Genomic DNA, 27,869 nt, shown 5'->3' with positions numbered 1-27,869 from the left:
TAGCAGTTTTCAGTAAAGATGCAAAAGTTGTACAAAAACTTGTTTCTTCAATAAGTGTGCAGCAAAGCCTTCAATAGTAAAACTGTCTCACACACACACACACACACACACACACACACACACACACACACACACACACACACACACACACACACACACACACACACACACACACACACACACATATGCACGCACGCACACACACACACACACACACACACACACACACACACACACACACACACACAGACACACACACACATTACCAGAGCTTAGAGCTCCTTGAAGTGTTACTTTCTGTCCAAAGCTATATTATATTATCCTGAGCTAAACATCTCTGGTTATTTAAGCCACTTTATTTTGGAGATCCATCCATACATCCATCTATAACCCCTTTTTTCATTTTTGCAATGGGGTTGGGGTGTCACCTCAACAATGACAATCATCTAGAGCCAAAGTTTACACAGCTGGGTAGCTTTGGAGATGTTGTTTTGCATTCAAAATATTGACCCAGAGGTAGGTGCAGAGCCAGGACTCCTATACTAAAAGCAGAAATGGGCATTTGTGTAAAAGGACAGTATTAGTTCAATATTTTCCAGTGTTTCCTCATTACAGGACACTGCTCTAAAGTGTGTTCATTTCATGTCACTTTTTCCTAAAAGTTCAGTGCTGCAGTACTATTCAGTAGTCTTTGATTTTTGTGTGTAGCATTTAAGACTGGTAACAGTAAAGAAACATTTCCATGGACTCCAGTTAGGAAGAGGGAGAGAGAGACCGAGAAAGAGTTTGATTTCCAGAGTTAATGACATCATGTCTACAGACTTTTCCTGCCTCTCTTTTGCAATTGCTGAATGGTCTTAAGATCAGAGGAAGATACATGATCTTCAGTTACTGGTAAGAGTAGGACCAGCTGATAGTCAATGTTTTTTTCTAATGTCAGCTGTCTGTTAAAGTGTTATTTCCTTGTGCAAAAGTATATTTGTCTGCATATGTTTCATCATGTATTGTCTTATTTCTTTAAGAAAAGAGTTTCATTATTCAGTTTTAGAATCTTGTGGCTGGTAATTTATTAAATTATATAAGGGGAATCACATTGGCATCCACCTTTTTTAAAGTGAAAGTGACAAATGATATCTGCCATAAGTTTAGTATGGTTGGCTCAGATTTGCTGAGCTAGTGGAAGTATCTTGCTGTAAAGCAAAAAGTGACAGTACCTACTCCTGCCAATCACTGGGTGTATCTGAGTGCATAGTTTTAGTGGTTATACAGATATTCCTGTAAGGTGGTACTAAAACACACTGGGCTGAAATTGAGGTGTTTGAGATCCTGGAGACCAGTGGTTATACCTTTGCTGTCCAGTGGTACAATGTGAACCTTATTTGGCTTTAGTGGTCACTTGTCAAACTCTAAATAAGTAGTATTAATTTGCCATGTGCCCTTAAGGCTGAGCACATCACTTATATTGTCAGTAGTACAGTTTATAGGACCTTGCTTGATGTATTAACTGCTGGCAGCTATGTGGAGTTTGTAAACTGGGCTTGCATAATCTGCAAAATAGTTTTGTCACAATAAGGTGTGATTAGGGACATCCAACACTCATGGATTGCTGATAGCATGTTTCTCCAACCAGTTTATTAAAAAATAAACTTGAACTTGAAAGGTCCTTGTGCAAATCTTAGTCCTTTTTGCTTTGTAAACTTGTGGAGACGTTTGGAGGAATTTGCTGATGAAGAAAAAGGGTCAAAAATAGCATCCAGCTGATAGACATAACAATGTTCAAGGCACTCCAAGCCAAGCAATATCACCTTCCCACATGGTGGATATGCAGCCTGAAGCATAATAACATGGTGCACATAGAAAATACATTTCAATTGATCATGGCAGAATTAACTAAAATCAGCCACCAGATTTCTGACATAACTCAGGAAAATGCAGCAAAGTTTCAAGTAATAGAGGACTCTCTTTCTACCATTTCCTACTACTAGGCCTACTAAAAATCGACAAACCAAGGACCAAAATGTGTCACCTAGTCTACAGCTTTAACCCTTTCAAGGCCTGGAATAGCCTACCACTAGATATAAGATCCCTTGAGCATCCCAATCAGTTCAAAACCGCTACAAAAAAATACCTTCATGAAACATGGACTTGCAACGTAATTATCTCCCGTAAACACTCCCCTATAACCTTCTACTTCTCTTCTCTCTTCCTTCCCTTCAGTAAACAAACTTACTACTTTATCTTCTCCTCTTGGTACATCACTGTACAAACATAACTAGTAAAATATTTCAGCGATGTAACTATTGCACTATTATATATATAATATGTAATTATGAATGTATCCCTCTGATGAATGTATTTCACTTGCCACAGTTTAATGTATGACACTGTAATGTAATAATGCGTGGTACTGATGAATGTAATGTGTGGCACTGTAATGCAGTAACCTGTGGTACTGATGAATGTATTTCTATATATATTTAATATGTAAAATTTCTGTTTTCTGTTGGGGCTTTTTTCCTTGCACCTTCACTGAAAATGGGCATTTGTAGCCCAGTCGGACAAACCCGGTCAACAAATATAAAATAAAAATAAATCAAAATTTCGGATCAACTTCAAGAGTTGTCCTCTTCTTAGGCTAGAATAGCAATGATATGACTGAAGCTTCCATAGAAGCACTGCGAACTAAGTGCAATGAAACTTGAAGATTGGCTATGGAGGCAAAACCTGCATTTTTCTGGCATTATACAGAAAATGTTAGAAACTAATGACTATGTCCACTTCATAAACTCTCCATATGGATTCGTTTGGCACCTCAGGATACAGCCAGTGGGTATGTAACTCAGCTTTCTACACTATCAGATGTAAGAAAAACAGTCCTTCAACCCATTCTGGTGTTCTTTGCTATGTACAAACTTAAATCAAAAATTAGGTTCCTATTCTGGCCTCCACTGAAATCTTTTTAAATTAGAATGTAACTGGATATGGTGTGACAATGATTAATGTGCAAAGAAACAAGAGTCCAGAGAAATGCTTTTCTTCCTGCCTTGCCACACATTTGCAGGTAAAAATTACACTTATCTATCCATCAATGTTCAAACTATTTTTGTGATGGTGTAGTAACATTCTTAGACTCTGAGCAGGCCAGACTTAAACTAGAATCTCTGTAGAAGCAAGCAGACTCAAACCATTTTTTTGACAGGCAGAGTACTATGCAGGCCATACTGACTGGGTGTGCTTCCATTCCTGCCAGAGACTGCACTCCTGAGCCATTCTCATTCATCAGACACAAGCCAAAAAAGTGAAATAGACTGGTTCTCTCCCCTTGTTTATTGCCTATGTGACACCCCACCACTGGCAACAGTAATGAAGCAAACTCAATCCTCACCAGTGGGGGAGGTATACTGGGAGGACAAGGTGCACAGACAGTGTTTCCAGATGCAGCTCTCTACACCAAATGCAATTTCCCTTAAGAGCACACACAGACCACAGTCAGTCCAGGGCTGGTTTCTTTCTCTTTCTCCAGACCCCAATAAGACTCACCACTGGCATAGCTATAGAGTTGAGATCTCAGCTGAGTGGCCAAACCAAGACCTCCAGGATCCTCTCTGTCCAACCAGGGCTTCGTGTCCCTCTCCAAGCAGCTGACACACACACTCTTTCAGGTTTGATTTATACACACACCTGGGAAAGGCTGGCATAGCTTTACTAGCTATGTCCCCTATTGCCCAGACCATAGGGTAGTTATCACTGTCACTAGCCAACTCCTTATTAGCTACTTTAAGGCCCTTAACAAAGGATGTCCAATTTTACTGTGTAATGTTACTATTAATACAAATGGTAGTTTGATCAAGAGCAGGGCTATTAGGAGTGGTCTGCATAGTGTCACCAAGTAAATATAAAAGTACTCTCAGAACATAAATATTTCTAGGCAGATCAGCCACAAGGAAAGCTTTAAATATATTTAATAATAAATAATAAAAGAATAAGAAAATACTCAGTACATAATTACAGTGATATCAGAGTTGAAAATCACAGGAAATATTTAAAACAACATTGCAGGATAGTCTCAAATAAATAAAGAAAAACATCTAAATTAAGCTTTGCTATATTCCTGACTGTATCAAAGAGAATTACTGTACCCTAATAACTTACTTCAGAGCAAGGCAAGTATGTGGTGAATGGTTCTTATCAGGTCCAAGACAGAATACAGAATGCTCTGTCTCTCTCAGAGAGTTCCTAAATTAATATTTCAAATATTACTGCTGGGATAGCTTACAGAATGGCCTCATTTCTTGTCATCTGACTCTATTCCAGGTAAAACCCACACTGCTGAAAGCTAGTAGTATTTAGCATCCACCTGTGAAAATACAGAGACAAGGGTTTTTCATCAGATCTGTGCAGCTGTTGGAAGTCATAAAGCAATAAAACACTTACACACCTCAAGCCTAGTAATTATTTCTCCTTCAAGACAATACAGAGAGCTCCCTAGTATAGACATCCTGCCTCTTGATGTCATAAAGTAATTTAATTTCAGATGTTTTTCTGAAGTTTGGCTGGAATGAAGTTAACCCCTGTGTTCCAGTTTCCATTGCTAAAATATATACATTTAAACAGTTACAATAGTGTACGTACATTTCTGTTCTCTTCCAGCAGGGCACACTGTGGATCCATTTTTAAGCTCAGAACTTTATAAAATATCTTTTCAACATACATGTCTGTACAATCCTAGTTTGATATATACATGACATACTGTTCTAATACATTTGTAACACAAGCATCTTACATTACGCATGTTGACATTCACAAATGACATATAAGTATTTATAAAATTTCAGGTAGCTGGGCTGGTAGTATCTCCTTTCATGACAGCCTATTTTCAAAACTGGATTAAGATATTGAATATTTGACTTTGCAATTATAAATCTGCTCTTTAACTTGACAAGTTTCAATATATACATCTTCTGATCTGCCACTACTGAATGTTATTAGGTTGGAGTGGAATTTTGTTTAGCTGTAACTGTGTTTATGTAGTTCATTTTCCTTTGCTCTGTTTGAGCCCATATACTGTCTGTAATGTGCAAATTGTTCAGCTCCATTTCTATTTGAGACTTATAGCCGCCTCCTTGGAAGTAGCTATTTACTTTTGCACAAGCCAGTATATTTCTTCATGCTGGTTCCAAGCCCGGATAAATGGGGAGGGTTGTGTCAGGAAGGGCATCTGGCATAAAACATTTGCCAAATGAGATATGCGGGAAACAATACAGATTTACATACTGAATCAGTCGAGGCCCAGGTTAACAATGACCACCACCAGTACTGTTAGCCAACAGGGTGCTGCCAGAAATCGGGCTACTCTTAGCCGAAGGAGGAGAAGGAGAAGAAGAGGGGGAAGGCATGCCCCAAATGCAGGAAGAGAGGAGAAAGTTTAGGAGTGTGATAGTGAGGGTAGGAACTTTGAATGTTGGCAGCATGACTGGTATAGGGAGAGAGCTAGCTGATATGATGGACAGAAGGAAGGTTGATATATTGTGTGTGCAAGAGACCAGGTGGAAGGGAAGTAACGCCAGGTGTATTGGAGGTGGGTTCAAATTGTTCTATCATGGTGTGGATGGGAGGAGAAATAGGGTAGACGTTATCCTGAAGGAACAGTATGTCAAGACTGTTTTGGAGGTGAAAAGAGTGTCAGATAGAGTGATGTTTATAAAGCTGGAAATTGATAGTGTAATGATGAATGCTGTTAGTGCATATGCTCCACAAGTTGGGTGTGCGATGGATGAGAAAGAAAAATTTTAGAGTGAGTTGGATGAATTGGTAATGACAGTACCCAAGTGTGGTGATCAGAGCAGATTTCAATAGGCGTGTTGGTGAAGGGAACAGAGGGGATGAAGAAGTGATGGATAGGTATGGTGTTAAGGGAAGGAATGCAGGAGGTCAGATGGTACTGGGTCTTGCAAAAGGATGGACATGGCTGTGGTGAATATGTATTTTAACAAGAGAGAGGAGCATAGGTTAATACACAAGAGTGGAAGGAGATACACACAGGTGGATTATATCCTTGTCACACAGGTGGATTATATCCTATGCAGGAGGGCCAGTTTGAAGGAGATTGGAGACTGTAAAGTGGTGACGAGGGAAAGTGTAGTTAGGCAGCATAGGATGGTGGTTTGTAGGATGACGTTAGTGATCAAGAAGAGGAGGAGGAGTGTGAGGGCAGCACCAAGGATCAAATGGTGGAAACTAAAAAAGGGTGATTGTGAGGTGGATTTCAGAGAAGAGTTAAGACAGTCACTGGGTGGCAGTGAAGAGTTACCAAACATCTGGGTAACTACAGCAGAGCTAGTAAGGGAGACTGCTAAAAAGGTGCCTGGTGTGACATCTGGACAGAGGAAGGAGAACAAGGAGACCTGGTGGTGAAATGAGGAAGTACAGGAGAGTATACAGAGAAAGAGGCTGGTGAAAAAAAAATGGGATTGTCAGAGAGATGAAGAAAGTAGACAGGAGTATAAGGTGATGAGGTGCATGGCAAAGAGAGAGGTGGCGAAGGCTAAGGATAAGGCTTATGAAGAGTTATATGAAAGGTTGGACACTAAGGAGGGAGAAAAGGACTTGTACCGATTGGGTAGACAGAGGGACCGAGCTAGGAAAGATGTGCAGCAGGTAAAGGTGATAAAGGATAATGAGGGAAATGTACTCACAAGCGAGGAGAGTGTGTTGAACAGATGGAAGGAGTACGTTGAGGGGCTGATGAATGAAGGGAATGAGAGGGAGAGAAGGCTGGATGATGTGGGGATAGTGAATCAGGAAGTACAATGTATTAGCAAGGCGGAAGTAAGGATAGCTATGAAGAGGATGAAGAATGGAAAGGCTGTTGGTCCAGATGACATACCTGTGGAAGCTTGGAGGTGTTTAGGAGAAATGGCAGTGTAATTTTTAACCAGATTGTTTAATGAAATCTTGGAAACTGAGAAGATGTCTGAGGAGTGGAGAAAAAATTGTTTTGGGACTGATTTTTAAGAATAATGGTGATGTGCAGAGCTGTAGTAACTACAGAGGGATAAAACTGATGAGTCACAGCATGAAATTATGGGAAAGAGTAGTGGAAGCTAGGTTAAGAAGGGAGGTGATGATTAGTGATCAGAAGTATGGTTTCATGCCAGGAAAGAGCACTACAGATGCAATGTTTGCTCTGAGAGTGTTGATGGAGAAATACAGAGAAGGTCAGAAGGAGTTGCATTGTGTTTTTGTGGACTTAGAGAAAGCACATGACAAGGTGCCTAGAGAGGAGTTGTGGTATTGTATGAGGAAGTTGGGAGTGGCAGAGAAGTATGTAAGAGTGGTACAGGATATGTACGAGGGTAGTGTGACAGTGGTGAGGACTGCAGTGGGAGTGACACATCCATTTAAGGTGGAGGTGGGATTACATCAAGGATCAGCTCTGAGCCCTTTGTATTTGCAGTGGTGATGGACAGGTTGACAAATGAGATCAGACAGGAGTCCCTGTGGACTATGATGTTTGCAGATGACATTGTGATATGCAGTGAGAGTAGGGATCAGGTTGAGGAGACCCTGGAGAGGTGGAGATATGCTCTAGAGAAGACAGGAATGAAGGTCAGCAGGACTAAGACAGAATATGTGTGTGTGAATGAGAGGGAGGCTAGAGGAATGGTGAGGATGCAGGGAGTACAGTTGGCAAAGGTGGCTGAGTTTAAATACTTGGGATCAACAGTTCAGAGTAATGGTGAGTGTAGGAGAGGTGAAGAAGAGAGTACAGGCAGGGTAGAGTGGGTGGAGAAGTGTGTCAGGATTGATTTGTAACAGAAAAGTAAGTCTGTACAAGTAAGACTGAAAGGAAGGTCTCCAAGAGGTTTGTGAGACCAGCTATGTTATATGAGTTGGAGACTGTGGCATTGACAAAAAGGCAGGAGTCAGAGCTGGACATGGCAGAGTTAAAACTGTTAAGATTTGCATTGGGTGTGACGAGGATGGACAGGACTAGGAATAAGTATATTAGAGGGTCATCCCAGGTTGGACGGTTTGGAGACAAAGCCAGAGAGGCGAGATTGCATTGGTTTGGACATGTGCTGAGGAGGGATGCTGGGTATATTGGAAAAAGGATGTTAAGCATGAAGCTGCCAGGTAAGAGGAAAAGAGGAAAGACCTAAGATAAGGCTTATGGATGTAGTGAGAGAGGACATGCAGGTGGTTGGTGTGCCAGAGCTAGATGCAGAAGACAGGAAGAAATGGAAACAGATGATCCGCTGTGGTGACCCCTAATAATTTGCACAGCCGAGAGAAAAAGACGATATATATATATATATATATATATATATATATATATATATATATATATATATATATATATATATATATATAAACGTTATGCAAAAGTAGGCTTTGTATTTGTTCTTTTTCATTTATTTTGTGTTCTGAATATGTACAATATGTAATTCTATGTAGTTATAGCAGTTTTTAATCTTTTCCTAGTGTGGCTGAGATACTGGGCATCTAGTGATGAGCACAGACTGCATTATTTGCTAATGAAAATGGTAGGGGAATGGTTTTCTGTGGTCTTGATTGGAGGCTACAAGTATACTTTTACTTCCCCTGCCTTTGATGGTTTTTCAGCTGATTTCATGGAACATTAATGGATGGAACTGCCATATTATATGTTCTAAGCTTTTCACTCACATAAAAGGGTTGAACCCTGCTATTGCATGTTACAGTAAGTACACACATGACATGGGGAGCATTTACGAATATTAAAGTTTGGTTATCAACATTTACGTGATATGGTATACCAGAAAGGTAGAAGGTGGAGGGTTCTGTACATTAACTTGATAGGTGACTCTTTTCACTACAATTAAAGAAGTGGCGATCTTGACAGATTTGCAGCCTGCATGAGTTGGTTGGGTCCTCTAAAGTTTAATCTCATAAATTTATATACCCTTCCAAATAAGAGTAAAGGACTTATGACTGCACATCAGAGCGAAATCCCATGAAGGGAAGACATCTCTGATCAACATTAGCAGAAAACTACATTCTCTCATAAAAACATCCAAGGCAAACTTTGAGAGAAAAATCGCTAAGGACACTAAAGATAACCACAAAGCCTTCTTCAGCTATGTTAGAAACCTTGGCGGAAACCCTCAGATATGCTCAGAGTAGATATTGCTAACATTCTGGCTGACAGGTTCAGTGCAAATTTCTCCCCTCCTTCACCCCCAAAAGAAGAAATACTTATCCCAGCTGAATGTAATCTCCCTGTCATCTCAGATGTCCAAGTGAGAACCGCCCTAAACAAAGCAAAAAACACAGCATCAATGAGACCTGACGGTATCCTGGGGTGCGTGTTACGTGAACTCCAAGAGGAGCTAAACCCACACATAAAAATGCTATTTAACCTTAGCCTTACTTCGGGATATGTACCTGAACACTGGCGTACAGCAGCAGTGGTCCCACTCCACAAGAGGGGTGCCTCTACAGACCCTGGAAACTACCGCCCCATAAGCTTAACTAGCCTGGTCTGCAAAGCTATGGAAAGAATCATTATGGAACTCATAAACAGAGACATAGGGGACCTACAGACACTTGACCCCACCCAGTTTGGCTTTGTAAAGGGCAGATCCTGCCTTTTAAACCTGGTTGACTTTTTCGAAACAGTCACTAGAACCATTGATGAGGGCAAAGCAGTCCATACAGCATACCTGGACTTGGCTAAGGCCTTCAACACAATACTCCACTCAGGCATCATAGATAAGCTAAACAGCTTAAAAGTAAACCCTTATGTCACTAGATGGGTTGCAAACTGGCTAAAGGACAGAACCCATAAAGTTAAAATCGCTGGAGCAATGTCAGACTCAAAGCCAGTCATAAGTGGTGTCCCACAGGGATGTGTCCTGGGACCCCTCTTGTTCGGCATTTATTTCTCAGATGTTAAAGCAAACATGAGAGGGCTGTGGCTGACAAAGTTTGCAGATGACTGCAAACTAGGCGCCATAGTCGATACACCAGCAGACACACACATCCTACAAAAAGGCCTCACTGAACGGACAACTGGTGCCGTAGTCACGGCCTTAAACTAAATGCCAAAAATGTATAGTCATCCCTTTTGGAAAAACAAAGTACCCACAAATTATCACATAGACAGCAACCCACTGAGTACAGAAAAAGTAATCAGAGACCTAGGGACCCAAGTAGACAGCGACCTCTCATTTGACACCCACACTGCCAAAGTGGTTAGAAAAACATTCTACCTTGCACACCTCATCATGAAGGGATTCACATCCAGATCCAAGGATGTCATTGTACCCCTATATTCCTCCCTCATCAGACCCATGATTGAGTACAATGCCCCATTTGGTATGTACCTCACCCGGCATTTGCAACAGCTGGAGAGACCACAAAAGTACCTCACCAAAAGGATCAAGGGTCTCCAACATATGTCTTATTCTGCCAGACTAAAGAAACTTCAGCTCTATTCAGTAGCATACCACCTGCTCAGAGGTGATCTCTGCCTGACGTACAAGGCCATGTCCAATCAGGATCTGATGGACATGCTCCACCTCAAAAATCCAAATCCATCAGGACCACGAGAGCTAAAGACTTAAACCTCGGCACAAGTATGAATAGGACATGCTGGAGGGATAGATTCATAACCCAGAGGCTTCCCATGCTTTGGAACAGGATCCCAGTTCATATTAGGCAGAGCCCCTCACTGACTCTCTTCAAGAGAAATCTTGATGAGTGGATGGGAGATCGTAAGTTTACCCAGGGGTCACATCTGTGTCACTGCTAGACAGGGGCACAGTAAACTAATTCTATTATATAAGGGGACCTTCATTGTGTCACTACTAGACAGAGGCACAGTATTCTAGATTTATTCTGTACATTTTTGTACCATTTCATGGGGTGGCAAAAGCCACATCACTATGGCTAGGCTTACAAATGCCCCAGGGCAGATAGCCTAGTACTATACTATGAAACTATGAAACTAAACTAATCTTTGTAAAAAGTAATGTGCCATTAAAGAGGGTTTGACCGTTCTGACCTTGGACAGAAACATAGTGTTTACTGGCTCTGGGGTTAATTCAAGTACTAGATAGACAACCACTCCCCATTTTGGAATATTTCTGGCTACTTCCAATGGATGGGATTTGTACACATTATGGCCTCCAACCAAGTGCAAGCTTTGCATGTTATTTCTGTAAGTACAAGTCACTGTCCTGTAGTCACAAAATATTAGTGTGTCAGAAGTGCAGATATCTAATACAAGATTTGTGCATGGGAGCTAGGGTATTTTAATGAACATTCTCCAAGAAAGTGCAACATTAAAATTAGCCATGATCAGATTGATAAGGTTTGGAAGATGGATACTAAGAGGTTTAATGTTAATTTACTACAACAGTAGATCCAACCCCGATATAGAAGGATGTGTAGGGAAACAGACAACTCTTTCACACCTAGCATTAGTAAAACTTCAAACTTCCCGACACCTGAAGATTTCCCGCCTGAGCTAAAGTTCTAAGAATGCAGCTTTGAAACCTATATATATATCTACATTGGAAGCTTAAACTTCAAACTTCATATGGTCAAGATCATAAGATCAATATTTTGAAACTTCGAACGGTTTAAATGGATATTGATATACAGCTCGGAACAGAACATTTACTGTTTACTTCACTGTAGTGCGATCTTGGAGTTGGTATATTTAATTAGCAGGGGGTGTGGGGGTGCAGGGGGGCTTGCCCCCTGCATAAACACTAAAAAAAAATGGTTGTATTTATTTATTTATTTTTATTGAAGTTTCGAACTTTCAAACCTTCGATGTTATGGCCTTGACCATGTGAAGTTTGAAATTTTGAAAATTCGAGCTTCCAAACATTTTATATATATATATATATATATATATATATATATATATATATATATATACACACACACACACACACACACACACACACACACACACACACACACACACACACACACAAGTTAAAATACAACAGTTATTTAACACTCACTGCTCTTCACTATGGTGATATTAATTTATTAGCCAGACATAACAATTATTTTATATTGAACAAGTAATTACACAATATATAAATTTACTTATTATAATTATGCAAACAACTATTAACATGTCTGTAGCCATAGTAGACAGACCTCAACAATCATTGTGACTTTTGTTCAGGCAGATGTGATCATTTTGCTACAAAACTAGTTGTGTACATGCCACTCAGTTTCTGTGATATTTGCATAACTATGAATGGTATGAATATCTGCATACTAAATGGATATTCTGTTTTTGTAACAAAATGTTCCGCACAGTCTGTTAACAAATCTCATGTTTATCAGTGCTTTGGTCTGAAGGCTGTTTCACCAAGCTTATTTGTATCCGTTACTGAAACAATTCTTTCTACTTAAACTGCACTTACTAAAACAGCATGTAAAATTTGAGATATAAAACTTCTGCAAAGTCAAGCACAGTTGAGAGGTATGCTGTTCTATTAGCAGGCCAATAGCTCCCTAACTTCCATCTCTAAGAATGCTACCTTACGTAATTAAGCAATAACCCATGGCTGGGTGTGGGTAATACTGGATTTACCCATGGTTGGTGTGGGTTGGTCATGAGGGCGAAGCCCGAATGACCAAACAAAGCCAACCGTGGGTAAATCAAGCATTGCCCACACCCAGCTGTGGGTTATTGCTATTATTCAATGACATTACTTAAGAAAGAAATATACTTACTTTTCTTAAATAATGTCATTGTATAATGCGTCCGAGCTGCCCTTCCGCAGTCTTCCAGTATCCTGGGGTATTTGTGATGTAATGCGAGTGCGTAAAGGACTTGTGTTCCCACGCTTACGCAGTGCATCAGTGCTGTGCAGATGTACTAATGAAGAAAGGAAGATCTCCACTGCTTTTTTTTTTAATTTAAAAAAAAAAAAAAAAAAAAAAAAAAGAAATCAGGAGACTTTCTACGTTATGGAGAGCTGGAACAGATAAAAGGATTATCAGGTACGTTTACACAACGTTCCTGATTATCCTGTTATTTTTGTCTGCACTGTCTCCCTCTTTTGTTTTAGGTCTTCCATTTTCTTTTTGGGGACAAAAAAAAATAAAAAAATCAGGAGATACACTAATGGGGAAAAGTCCAGGTAACCGGACCTTTTTCCGTTAGTATATTCTCAGATTTACAATGGGCACACTGGTTGGGCTGGCCAATTAGAGTGCTCATTTTTGAATATTAATGGCCAGTCATTGCATAATGTAGAATAAATGCATGGCATGTGAACATCGTTATACTGTGCTGTTAGCAGGCCAATGGCTCACTAATGCCCACCTCTAAGAATGCTGCCTTACATAATGTAGAATAAACGCATGGCATGTGAGCACTGTTATACTGTGCTATTAGCAGGCCAATAGCTCACTAACGTCCACCTCTAAGAATGCTGCCTTACATAATGTAGAATAAACGCATGGCATGTGAGCACTGTTATACTGTGCTATTAGCAGGCCAATAGCTCATCCACCTCTAAGAATGCTGCCTTACATAATGTAGAATAAAACGTCCACCTCTAAGAATGCTGCCTTACATAATGTAGAATAAACGCATGGCATGTGAGCACTGTTATACTGTGCTGTTATCAGACCAGTAGGTCACTAACATCCACCTCTAAGAATGCTGCCTTACATAATGTAGAATAAACACATGGCATGTGAGCACTGTTATACTGTGCTGTTAGCAGACCAGTAGGTCACTAACATCCACCTCTAAGAATGCTGCCTTACATAATGTAGAATAAACACATGACATGTGAGCACTGTTATACTGTGCTGTTAGCAGGCCAATAGCTCACTAATGTCCACCTCTAAGAATGCTGCCTTACATAATGTAGAATAAACGCATGGCATGTGAGCATTGTTATATTGTGCTGTTAACAGATCAATGGGTCACTAACATCCACATCTAAGAATGCTGCCTTACATAATGTAGAATAAACGCATGCCATGTGAACAGTGCATTTTATAATGTGGAACCAGTGGACAAAGTAGGGAACATGCAACCAATTTACAGTCCCAGAGATGCCATCTTTACTTTCTCTACAGTATGAAACACTAACAGCTGCACGAACAACTATAAACAGAACATGCAGGAAAATACCTGTACTCTCTATGTTAATTATATAAAAAATAATCCTTTTGCAAATTTTGGTTTTCGCCGTTGCTGAAATGCTACTTGATGCTCCTGCACCTCTAACATTCAAGGAATCTCTCGTAAAAAGGAAAGAGGCCTAGGAAGCACCCCTACTTTTATTGTAGACAGTGGAAACCCTAAAATCTTAAAGCAGTCTGTCGGAAATGTTATATATCTGACATCAAACATCTGTCTATTGAGGAATCTGGTCATTGTGTACTACTAATTTTTAGTAGGGACCAAGTGTTGAAATATATTTTTCATTTTCTTGGAGAAAAAGAAAAGAAAGATTACATACAACACAGCAGAACATCATTGGTTGTGCCATGATCTCAGGGCAGCAGGAAAGATGTGGCCGCTAGATGTGGCTGTACTGTGTGTTTGCTTTTTATGTAGGCAGCAGTACAACAGAAAAGAGGATGAGTTACTAAAAATTTTCAAATGTGAGCACTTCTTTTTACTTTCTTATTTTACAAAGGCATGAGTGCAGAATTGTTTAACTGCATTTCTGCATCTCCATGGGTTTGCTGCATGTTAAACAGTGCACTTAAAGTAGTGAGTACAATATGGAGTTTTAGGTGTGGAACAGAGAATGCATCAGAGGACTGTAGCTCTGTAGACAGTGATTGAAGAGTTGTTTCATTTGTTTACCAGGAAAGTTCAACTTGGAATGAAGCCAATTTTCAGCAGAGGCCTGGGGAGAAACACTCCAGATGCATGTCTTTGTAACGTGGGAGGAAACTGGAGCACCTGGAGGAAACCCACATGAATGCAGGGAGGACATGCGGACTCTGCACAGAAGTCACCCCAGCCAAGAATCAAACCAGAGTACCTGTTGCTGTGAGATGACAATGCAACCGCTGCGCCACTGCGCCATCCACTTATATAGAGCTATAGCTGCGAGTGAGTTAAGAAGTGGGCCATTATTGAATACTTAGGATGCTATGAAACAGGAGATGCTCAACATTGGATCATTATTACAGTAGCCTAAGCTGTTTGGTTGTTATTCTCGCCAACTGGACAACTTTTCAAAGCATAATGATAGCCTTCACATGCTCTGTCAGGAGCTTGAGCACTGCTCCGTATATAAAAACAGTTAGAGTGCCAAACTCTTCAGAGCTTTCTTGCTGCTGAAATGTACTGCTTTGGCAGACTTTGTGGAACTAGCCATTTGCTAGTGATTCTTCAAGCCTGGGCTGATAACTCCCCTCTTAGAGAAAACCTTTCACATAATTATTTTCAATAAACAATAAAAAAGACTGGCTTGACACCGCTGTAAGGATAAAAATATTTAATAAAATACTCCAACACAGTAAGCGCTTTCGGGTTCACCAACCCTTCATCAGACAATGAAACACATACAGGTTCTCATTTAAAAAACAAGCTTCAACCAATCAACTGTTAGTACTTGACCCGCCTATTCTGTAGTGCAGGTTTTAAAGGTATCCTATCATTTAAACCTGGGTGTCTATGTGAAGTAAGTGTAATGATCCATTTTGACTCTAAAGACTCAGTGTATAATTTGATGTCCCCCCCCTAACACCCAACCTAACATTTACAATGGCTTTAAACATGAAAGTGTCGGATTCTTCTCCACATGTTTATATAGGGCATTTTGTTCTACCTTATTCCTAATGCAGGAAAGGTGTTGTAATATTCTAACTTTCAGCATGTTTGTTGTCATCCCTACATAGTATGACAAACATTTTTGGCACTCTGCAATGTAAACCACATGTGTTGTCCTGCATGTTGCTCTAGCCTTAAAGTTAAATCTTCTCCCATCAACTGGATGCACAAAAATTGGATCTTTATTAATACTTGCACATGCTTTACAATTGCCACATGGTAGCGTTCCTGCTTTACTCATCCAAGCTTTGTTACCAGTAGGACCCTTCTCTTTACATAGTAAGTCTTTTAGATTAGTATTACGTCTGTACCCAAACCTAGGTGTATGACTTACAATCTCACATAACCTATCTTCTGTCCTTAATATGTTCCAATTCCTTTCAACAATAGCTTGAATGTCCGTAATATTACTGCTGTAGGTAAAGAACATCTTAAGCCCTTCATTTTTCCTTATTTTAGGCATAGGATGCAATTCATTCTGATTGCTTTTCAACCAAGGTTTGTAATCCTTGTTTCTCCTCTGTTCACTATAGTTTATTTTTGTCTGTACCAACCTATCACTATACCCTCTTTTATTGAAGCATGTCCTCAGATCCTCTACTTCTATTTCATATTTGTCATCTCCCAAACACAATCTTGATGCCCTACATAACTGTCCTTGTACTATGTTTGGAAAAAGATGCGGGATGCATACTATCAAATGATAATAAATGATTGGTCCAACAGTCTTTTCTATACAGGCTAGAGGAATAACCTCCTGTGTCATGGGTAATCCTAGTATCTAAAAAATCTATTTGTTCTGTGGAATGAGTCATAGTAAACCTTAAAAACGAGGTTGTGGTGTGCAAATAATCCAAAAAACTGTTTAACATGTCCTCATCACCTCTCCAAAACAAAAAGACATCATCTACAAATCTTGCGTATGCTCCTACATATTCTCTCCAGTTGACATTGTTGATAATTGTCTCAGCCTCCCAATAATGTAGGACCAGATTAGCATAGGTATTGGCACAGGGGGTGCCCATAGCAACCCCCTGTGCCTGTCTGTAGATCTGCTGTCCACCTATAAATATATTATTCTCCAAAACTAGAGACAATAATGTACATATTAAGGTAACCTTGTGTTCTTCCACACCCATACTGTTCAAAACATGTTTTATTGCTTGTATGCCATAGCTGTTGCCTATAACAGTGAAAAGGCTTTGTACATCCAAAGTAACCATAATGGTATTCCCTTGAAAGCCTTCTAACTCATATGTTCTTACAATCTCCAAGAATTGTTTCGTGTCCTTCAAAATGTTGTGTATACTATCCACATATGGTCTCAATGAATGTTCCAACCAAATGGATATGTTTTCTGTGACCCACCCTCTACCCGAAACTATCGGTCTAAAGGGTGGGTTGACATGTTGATAGATGATGATTTATTAAAAAAAATTTTTGCTGATTACTAAACCCAGAACTCCAGAGTTCAAAGCCTTGCCAAAGATATATAAATCTTTGGAGGACCCACCCTTTAGACCGATAGTTTCGGGTAGAGGGTGGGTCACAGAAAACATATCCATTTGGTTGGAACATTCATTGAGACCATATGTGGATAGTATACACAACATTTTGAAGGACACTAAACAATTCTTGGAGATTGTAAGAACATATGAGTTAGAAGGCTTTCAAGGGAATACCATTATGGTTACTTTGGATGTACAAAGCCTTTTCACTGTTATAGGCAACAGCTATGGCATACAAGCAATAAAACATGTTTTGAACAGTATGGGTGTGGAAGAACACAAGGTTACCTTAATATGTACATTATTGTCTCTAGTTTTGGAGAATAATATATTTATAGGTGGACCACAGATCTACAGACAGGCACAGGGGGTTGCTATGGGCACCCCCTGTGCCAATACCTATGCTAATCTGGTCCTACATTATTGGGAGGCTGAGACAATTATCAATAATGTCAACTGGAGAGAATATGTAGGAGCATACGCAAGATTTGTAGATGATGTCTTTTTGTTTTGGAGAGGTGATGAGGACATGTTAAACAGTTTTTTGGATTATTTGCACACCACAACCTCGTTTTTAAGGTTTACTATGACTCATTCCACAGAACAAATAGATTTTTTAGATACTAGGATTACCCATGACACAGGAGGTTATTCCTCTAGCCTGTATAGAAAAGACTGTTGGACCAATCATTTATTATCATTTGATAGTATGCATCCCCGTCATCTTTTTCCAAACATAGTACAAGGACAGTTATGTAGGGCATCAAGATTGTGTTTGGGAGATGACAAATATGAAATAGAAGTAGAGGATCTGAGGACATGCTTCAATAAAAGAGGGTATAGTGATAGGTTGGTACAGACAAAAATAAACTATAGTGAACAGAGGAGAAACAAGGATTACAAACCTTGGTTGAAAAGCAATCAGAATGAATTGCATCCTATGCCTAAAATAAGGAAAAATGAAGGGCTTAAGATGTTCTTTACCTACAGCAGTAATATTACGGACATTCAAGCTATTGTTGAAAGGAATTGGAACATATTAAGGACAGAAGATAGGTTATGTGAGATTGTAAGTCATACACCTAGGTTTGGGTACAGACGTAATACTAATCTAAAAGACTTACTATGTAAAGAGAAGGGTCCTACTGGTAACAAAGCTTGGATGAGTAAAGCAGGAACGCTACCATGTGGCAATTGTAAAGCATGTGCAAGTATTAATAAAGATCCAATTTTTGTGCATCCAGTTGATGGGAGAAGATTTAACTTTAAGGCTAGAGCAACATGCAGGACAACACATGTGGTTTACATTGCAGAGTGCCAAAAATGTTTGTCATACTATGTAGGGATGACAACAAACATGCTGAAAGTTAGAATATTACAACACCTTTCCTGCATTAGGAATAAGGTAGAACAAAATGCCCTATATAAACATGTGGAGAAGAATCCCACGCACACTTTCATGTTTAAAGCCATTGTAAATGTTAGGTTGGGTGTTAGGGGGGGGACATCAAATTATACACTGAGTCTTTAGAGTCAAAATGGATCATTACACTTACTTCACATAGACACCCAGGTTTAAATGATAGGATACCTTTAAAACCTGCACTACAGAATAGGCGGGTCAAGTACTAACAGTTGATTGGTTGAAGCTTGTTTTTTAAATGAGAACCTGTATGTGTTTCATTGTCTGATGAAGGGTTGGTGAACCCGAAAGCGCTTACTGTGTTGGAGTATTTTATTAAATATTTTTATCCTTACAGCGGTGTCAAGCCAGTCTTTTTTCTTGTTTATTGTGCTATATTGTGGACTGGCAGACTTTGGCTGGAGCACGGAACATTGACTGTCTATTTGTACATAATTATTTTCCTAAGAAAATCTTGTATTTTTTTCTGTAAAATAATTGTTTTTTGGCTATGAAATATATTTGTCTAGGATTGTTACAACATCTCAGGGGTTTATTTTCTGTATGAATGCTTGTGTGAACAAACACTAAAAATCTACTTTTTGGAAGTGTGTCCTGCATATTTATAAAGAATTTATTTGTTAGGTGCAGGAAACTGCACTTTTGGAGAGTGTCAGGGATTGTTTTACATCAGAACCACCTTTTGATGTCATAAGGCTTCATGACTGTGTCAAGCTCCATTACGCATTTGCAGTGTTTCTTTCTCTGATAAACCTATAGAGCAGTTACCAAGCTCATCTGTTCTTTCTTCCACCATCTTCAAGATGAAGAAGAGGAAGAAGAAGAAGAAAAGCTGTTAGGGAGTCTTTGGGTGTTAGACCGGCTGTGTTTGTGCCTCAGCGGGTCTACTTTATGTTGATGTAAGCTGACAATATCAGAACATCGCGCAAGTAAACGGAAATCTTCGTAAGGGGGAGATTTCTGTTTTGATCAATGTAATGCGGTCTCGGAGTTGGTATATTTAAGTAGGGGGGGTGTGTAGGGTGCAGGGGGTCTTGCCCCCCTCCCTACACTAGTTAGTTTTTTATTTATTTATTTATTTATTTATTTTTTACGTTAGTCGATATTTTACTACTTTGATCAATAAAGTTTGACCTTTATTGATTCGATGTAGTAAGATTTTGATAACGTGATATAGACGCACCTTAGCCACTGATGGCTAACTTGGTTCCTTAGACCACTCATCATTTTCCCCTGGTCCCTCCGGTGTAACTCCTATAGCCACTAAAGACTGGGGGTTAGGTGTGTCCTCATGGTGGTTTACCTTCATTAGGTCACGGATGGTTTGTGCGATCATGCATAACAGCAACCCATATGAGTGAATTTCAAAACGTGTTTGCGGCACTATGTCGAAACACACTACATGAAATCTGGATGTTGAACAAATGTTATTCATTTGAATGGCATATTGCAGTTAAACTTCAGCCATTTGAACATCTGTGATGCGACATTCTTGATTTTTGCAGGTGTATTTTCACTCAATTGTCTGCTGCACAAACCATGTGTGACCTTATGAAGGTAAACCCCAGGTGGCTGTAGGGTTGCTCTCTGCAGGCAAAGGAAAACCACTCTTGTTGGTCTAGGGGATGTGGCGGGTGAAGACCTACCACATAGCAAGGAATAGGAGTCTAAGTCCTGGGATAGTGGGCTTTGGCTTCTTTGATGGCTTTCTGAAAAGGGGTGGACTCCAGAAGTATTCTACAGGCAGCAGCTTGGTCCTCTGTAAATACATTTACAGAGCACTACAGACTGGCTTCCTTTTCTAGGTCCAGAACAAGCTTTGCTTGGACCATTCTCTAGGAACTCTTAGATTCTTAGTTCTTCTTCCTCCACCCTTCTTACTTTTTAAGTTATGGTAATCAACCTAAATAGTTTAGGCTTCTGCAACAGTAATCTAATGTTGAATGTAGTCCAGTTGTATAAGTAGGTCAGCTTGCTATAACAATAGATGTTGTACTAGATTACGGTTGCAGTAGCTGCCCCTCTCTCCCTCCCCCTGCCCCTTTCTTTTGGTGTGATTTTTTTGGTATTCCCAGGGTGCTGCTATATATACATTTGTGTATATAGTTTACCTTTTGGTATGTTGGATTGTATTGTTACTCTAAGGTCTTTTACTTCTCTTTCCTGGGCAATAAAGCTCTGAAAAGTTTCTTGCTCTAAGTGTCCATTAATACAGGGCTTTATCCAAGGTCCTTGCAGTTAGTGTGTGTAGACGGAGCCCTTTAACCTTGAAAAGCTGGCTGGTCAGTGGCAGTAGAACCCAAATAGTTTAGGCTACTAGAACAGTAATCTATTATGAACATCTACTATTATGGTATCTTTACTTACACAACTGTACTTTATATCACACTGCAAAATATGACCAGTATTCCCAACCCCAAAGAGATGGAAATTTCTTGCTATAACTTGTGGACTGATAAACCTGTGAATAATTTATGTCTCTACAATAAAATGACTTTGACACCAATTAAGCCCCACTTGTCTTGTTCCTTAGTGCCTTCAAAGTGTCTTCACGCTTCCTCCGAGTCGATTGAATATCCAGTCGGTATTCATATGAATCAGTCGATCACAGAACTTTATGTTCCTCTGTTATGGAAAAAACATTTTTAACCATGCCAATTCACAAAGATGGAATTCGACAATCTCTCAAACTACAAATAAATTATCGTCATGTCACCTTTACCACAAATACTTCAACATTGCATATAAAAGCAATTAGTGCAACACTTCTCTGCAAATAATCTCCTGTCTCCCTCTCAGCTTGGTTACCAACCAGGCTGTAGCACTGAAGCTGCTTTACTTTCCTTCTTCAGTACCATTTACCACAAAAAAAAAAAGAACAAAAACAAAAATAGTCTACCTACTACAGCCATGTTCCTAGATCTCTCTAAGTACTATATCCCACCCACTTCTTTTTAAAGGAATGCTAGAAATGGACATCAGCAAAAATACTATCATGTGGTTCAGTAGCTGCTTATCAAATTAGAGTCAAGCGGTCAAATGGGCTTAAAGATAGCATGATTTCTTGGACGTTAACATTGGTATTCCTCAAAGCAGAATATATCCAAGTACAGCTGCTGTCCAACGGTACACATCCCAGAAAAGAAAAACACTGAGGATGAAAAGACTGGACACGACCACCACAACGTATATAAAATCCAGTTTAATAGATAAAAATGAGCGCTTTCACATGCTCCACTGGCATGCTTCTTCAGATTTAACATATATTTACTCCAAAAGACACTTAAAAAGCAAAGACTTAATTAGATAATTAATTAAATATGCAACAGAAGGGTGGAGTTTTTTATCCACTTAAAGACAATGTCTTTAAAAGGCATTACTAACTGCTCAGCAGAGAAAATACAATTTAATTAATATGCGATGTATATAAAAACATGTTCTTGTATAATAACAAAACAAATAAAGCAAAACAAACAGAAGAACAAAAACAAAGATGTATATATCACCCATTCTGCAAAACTCATTCTACTAAATGCTTCAAAAATAAGCTTGTTGTAACGTAATACCTATGCCATTTATGTTCCATGGTGTGTGCTCATTCACTAAAAAATGTATATGAGCACTTATTCCTATCTGAAACAATTTATTCATAGAAAGAGTAGATATTCCAGCAGCACAACTAAATATACCAAATACATATATGTAATACAAAACATAAACTAAAACTGTATATGAACAATTACTAAAAATATGTATGTGTATGTGTAAATACCTAAAAGTATGTATGTAACTAATAACTTCTGGAACAATGCAAAAATGCAAGAAACATAAATAAATAAATAAATAAATAAATGAATAAAACAACAAGCTGCCAAGGTATAAAACCCAACATTCATTTAAAACATCTATATGTATGTATGTCATAGCTAAATAATCCCTATATACGTGCTTCAAGTATAGGTTTAATACTAATACACTGGTTGAGCCCCGGATCGATATGAGCTCTAAGCTTAAAGATCCAACTGAGCTCTATGGATTCCAAATGGTTTATGTTGTCACCACCCCTTCTACTCTTGGTAACTATCTGTAGCACCCTGAACTTAAAAGTGTGGTCAGGGAATAGAATAACATGTTTGGCCAACGCATTTTGTGGATTTCTTTTCCTTATATCATATATGTGATTATACATCCTATCTTTCAACCTTCTTGTTGTCATGCCTACATAAAACCTTGTACATTTTGTGCAGGTAGCTAAGTAAATTAGATTCTTGCTATCACATGAGGCATGAAACCTGGGGTTGAACTCATAATCAATAGTAGGATGAGCAAACTGCTGTTCAACTGTAATGAAACTACAAATTTTGCATCTCATACATCGATACGTGCCATATTTATTCATGTTCGATCTGTTAAGTTTGATGCTAGAACATTCCTTGCATAACAACCTTTTTAGATTCCTACTGTTTCTGTAGCTAAAACTAGGATTATTTCCTATCACTACCAGGATTTTAGGGTCCATGGTCAAAATACTCCAATTCTTCTTTATTATATTTACTATGCTTTTATTATCATTAGTATATCTAGTAATGAAGGAAACGTTAGAACCATACGTCTATTTCCATCCGTAACCTCTATATGCCTTTCTTATCTTAGTATTTCCATCAGTCAGGGTAGAATCTCTAATGCTACTAACCAAAGAATTGTTATAGCCCCTATCTAAAAACAGGGTATGTAATGTATCTAACTGCATCTGTAGGTTAGAGCCTTCATTACAAAGCCTTAGCATCCTGTTAAACTGCCCTTTGACTACATTAGAAAAAACATGTCTGGGGTGCATGCTGCTATAATGTAAGAGGGTATTTTTCCAACAGGGCTTCCTATATAGGTCTGTGGATATATTACCATCGATCTTTTTTGTAATCTTTATGTCTAAAAAATTAATTTCTTTGCTAGATACTTCTGAGGTAAATCTCAGAAAGTCAGTAGTTGTTTCCAAGAACTCAATGAAGGCCATAAGATCATTCATACTGCCCTTCCAAAAGAGCAGTATATCATCCACAAACCTCCTGTATAAAAGTATATGCTGGTAGTATACACTATTGAACAAAAACTCCCTCTCCCAATTGTAGACCACTAAGTTTGCGTATGAATTAGCACATGGGGTGCCCATAGCGACACCCCATCTCTGTGCAAAAAACTTTTCACAGAACATAAACACATTGTTGTTAAGCACAACATCCAGTAGGGCACATATCAATAGCTGCTGCTCATTAGTAACCCCTTCTGTTGCTGATAGAACATTCCTCACAGCGTCAACCCCATAGTCATTTGGGATGGCTGTGAACAAATTCTTGACGTCTAGGGTAACCATTAAATAAGGAAGATCATTAACTTCTTCATTAATAAGTGATAAATCTTGTATTAGATGGTAACTATCCTTTAAAATATTCTGAATATTTCTAACTAATGGTCCCAATAGACTCTCTATATATAATGAAATTTTCTCAGTTACCCAACTTTCTCCTGCCACTATGGGCCTCATGGGAGGAGGGAAAATATTTTTGTGTATCTTAGGGAGACCTTTTATTAATAGTATAGTTGGAAAATCAATCAAGAAGAAATCATGTAGCTGCTGTGTTATTTGCCTACACATAAGCATGTCATATAAATCATCATGTACCCTTTTAATAATACAATACACAGTCTCTAAATCAATCTCCATATAGATGCTGGCATCAGATAACATATCAAACTTCTGCTTCTCATATTCAATAGCATTTAACAATACTATCCCTCCCCCCTTGTCTGCGGGTTTTATAACAATATTGTTATTAGAGGTTAAACTAAATAAAGACTTTCTCTCATCTTCATTCAAATTATAATAGGTACATCTGGAACCTTGTCTAGAAAAACAGGCATATAAATCATTCTCACATACATTTATAAAACATTCAACATTTGCCAGAAGTTTTGGAGTAAAGCTACTTTTACGTTTGAATTTTTCTAGCAAGGATTGGCCTTTTTTATCCACATTACTGAACATTAGTTTTAGCGCTATAGAGCGTCGAAATAATCTAAGGTCCACCAAAAGCTCACTCAATTTACTTGCCTGGGAAGGGATAAAGGATAACCCCTTATTTAACAAAGAATAGTCCGCTTCTTTAAGTTCATATGCTGAAAAATTGAAAACCAAATGGTTTAACTCCGCGCCCTTCGCCTGGTACGTTGATTCTCTCCCGAGAACTTGCGTTTTCTGCAGCCACGACTGCTCGACCTGTCTCTCTCGTTGTCACAAAACTTCATAGGGAAATGAAAAAAATCCTCCAAGCTTCTGGTTACTGTCTTTGGTCTCGCTCCTGCTCCATGGCTCGCCTTCATCTCCATTAACGCTTCCTGATTAGAAGGAGGGGTGGAAGATGCATTGCGTTCATCCCTCTCTATGGATGATGTAATCACGTCTGTGGTTTGAATAATGTTTTCTTTTATATTATGGGCAGCATTCTGAAACTGATTGGCTGCTGTTCCAGATTCACGCTCTTCATCATTCACTATATCAGAGTGAGGTGCCATGTTAGTGGACACTTGCTCAGCCCGGGAAATGTTCTTGGGCCAAACAAACACCTGTCCAAGTGAGAAATCCCTATGATCCCGCTGCAGCTTCCGATATTTGGTTTGCTGCAGTCTGTCACGATACAGGGCTACCTGGGTGTATATGCTGTCTAATCTTTTATCATAAAACCCACCTATAAAGCGGTTCTGCAAGTCTCTATTCAGAGCCTCCACTTTATTATTGAGCTCCGCTTCTAGGGGAGAAAAATAGTCAATCAACAGTCTCATATAGTTGAAACTCAAATCCAGGTTTAATTTCTGCCATTTCTTTAGCAGTTCTGGATGGTTATTCCCATACGTAGGCATACAGAGGACCCTCATACCTCTCGGGACAATATGGAAATGAATGCATGCTTCCATATGTCTTCTCTGCCAAATCAGTCTCTGTAATTTATATAAGTCATTTTCTAATTCTCTGCTAAGGTCATTAAATTCATTCATAGTTTCAGCAGTACCTGTTACAATGGGTGTTGGAGAAAGATGTAACTCCAGGTCAAGCAGGGGATTGTTCTGTGTATTCACGATGCTGCTCCATTTTTGGGTTTTTAACGCGTTTTCAGGATTGTAGTCCAATTCAATGGTTGTTATTTCCATTGTGTGACAGTGGCTGATACTAAAAGATGAAAAAAACAGAATATATCCAAGTACAGCTGCTGTCCAAAGGTACACGTCCCAGAAAAGAAAAACACTGAGGATCAAAAGACTTGACACGACCACCACAACGTATATAAAATCCAGTTTAATAGATAAAAATGAGCGCTTTCACATGCTCCACTGGCATGCTTCTTCAGATTTAACATACATTTACTCCAAAAGACACTTAAAAAGCAAAGACTTAATTAGATAATTAATTAAATATGCAACAGAAGGGTGGAGTTTTTTATCCACTTAAAGACAATGTCTTTAAAAGGCATTACTAACTGCTCAGCAGAGAAAATACAATTTAATTAATATGCGATGTATATAAAAACATGTTCTTGTATAATAACAAAACAAATAAAGCAAAACAAACAGAAGAACAAAAACAAAGATGTATATATCACCCATTCTGCAAAACTCATTCTACTAAATGCTTCAAAAATAAGCTTGTTGTAACGTAATACCTATGCCATTTATGTTTCATGGTGTGTGCTCATTCACTAAAAAATGTATATGAGCACTTATTCCTATCTGAAACAATTTATTCATAGAAAGAGTAGATATTCCAGCAGCACAACTAAATATACCAAATACATATATGTAATACAAAACATAAACTAAAACTGTATATGAACATTTACTAAAAATATGTATATGTAAATACCTAAAAGTATGTATGTAACTAATAACTTATTCCTCAAAGCACTTTACTTGGGGCTAACCTATTCTCAGTTTTCATTAATGACATGCGCACAAAAATCTCAAACTCCACATTAATTCAGTATGCTGATGACTACCATAATCTGATATCAGTCAAATAGTTAGATAATCAAATTTCAATCAATCAATCAGTAAATAAGTAAATAAATAAATCTGATCTGGAAGTTTCCGTAGCCAGCTACAGCACACTACACAGCAAAATTTCTATACCATAGAATTACGGCTCGGTGACTCACAACTTCTCTTAAATCCAAACATAACAAAACTACTACTATTTACTTCTGGCAACACCTCAATATCTTCAAAACAGAACACCTTAATAGAACAAGTACCTCAAGCCAAACTCCTTGAAGTAATCCTAGATCACAAGCTTATTTTTGACAGGCACATTGATTATGCGACAGCAGCTACTAACAAAACACGAGGAGAGCTGTACAGATGTAAATGATGTCTAACTGATAAATCACTTAAGCACATGACAGTTTATTAACCAATCTGTTGTATTCCTCCTCATTATTTAACAACATGCCAAAGGCAGACCCCTGCAAAAAGCTATCAGAGAGCTGCCAAACTTGATTCCAAGTACTGCAAATAAAACAACCACTCTACGTTTATCCAAAAATACATTATCAAGGACTACACTTTCGAATCACTCTGAAACAACTAAAAATGACAAAGTTCTACACCAACAAAATGCCCGTCAGAAAGCACTCTAGTTGAAAAGATTCAGCTAGAAACTTGCATTCATAAACTCAAAACTTCCATCAAGTAACTAAAAACACTAATCGCCACAATGACTCACTAAACTGTAAGCTGAGCTGTGTAACGCCATCCCACCTGACATTAGAGGTGAGACCAATGAGCACACATTCACAGAGGAACTACAAAGCTACCTTTCCAACAACTGGTCTTGTCTTTCTATTCTGCCTGACACTGTATCTGCTTACAGCCACCTAAGTCTATGTTTGCTTGTCTCTTCAATGCTTCTGTCTCTTACAGAAGCCAATATTTCTCATTTTCCACTTTCCTTTTCCCTTCTTTCTCAGGTATCTTCCATCTTGCAACCTCTTTATATTATCTTTGAATTCATGCTGTATATCTGAATATTGACTGTCATATACTATAATTCCACTTTAGAGCTTTTCTT

At 38.7% G+C, this 27,869-nt stretch overlaps 1 protein-coding gene across 1 annotated transcript in view; it reads left to right on the top strand.

Annotated features, from left to right (window-relative positions):
- Window positions 1–27,869, top strand: part of STAB1 (stabilin 1) — a 2,761,215-nt gene that overhangs the window by 677,383 nt on the left and 2,055,963 nt on the right. The window lies entirely within an intron of this gene.

The sequence above is a fragment of the Protopterus annectens genome, chromosome 7.part1 (genome assembly GCF_019279795.1).
Source record: "Protopterus annectens isolate FY-2018-M chromosome 7.part1, PAN1.0, whole genome shotgun sequence".
Classification (NCBI taxonomy): domain Eukaryota; kingdom Metazoa; phylum Chordata; order Ceratodontiformes; family Protopteridae; genus Protopterus; species Protopterus annectens.
This window is presented reverse-complemented; position numbering and strand designations above follow the sequence as displayed.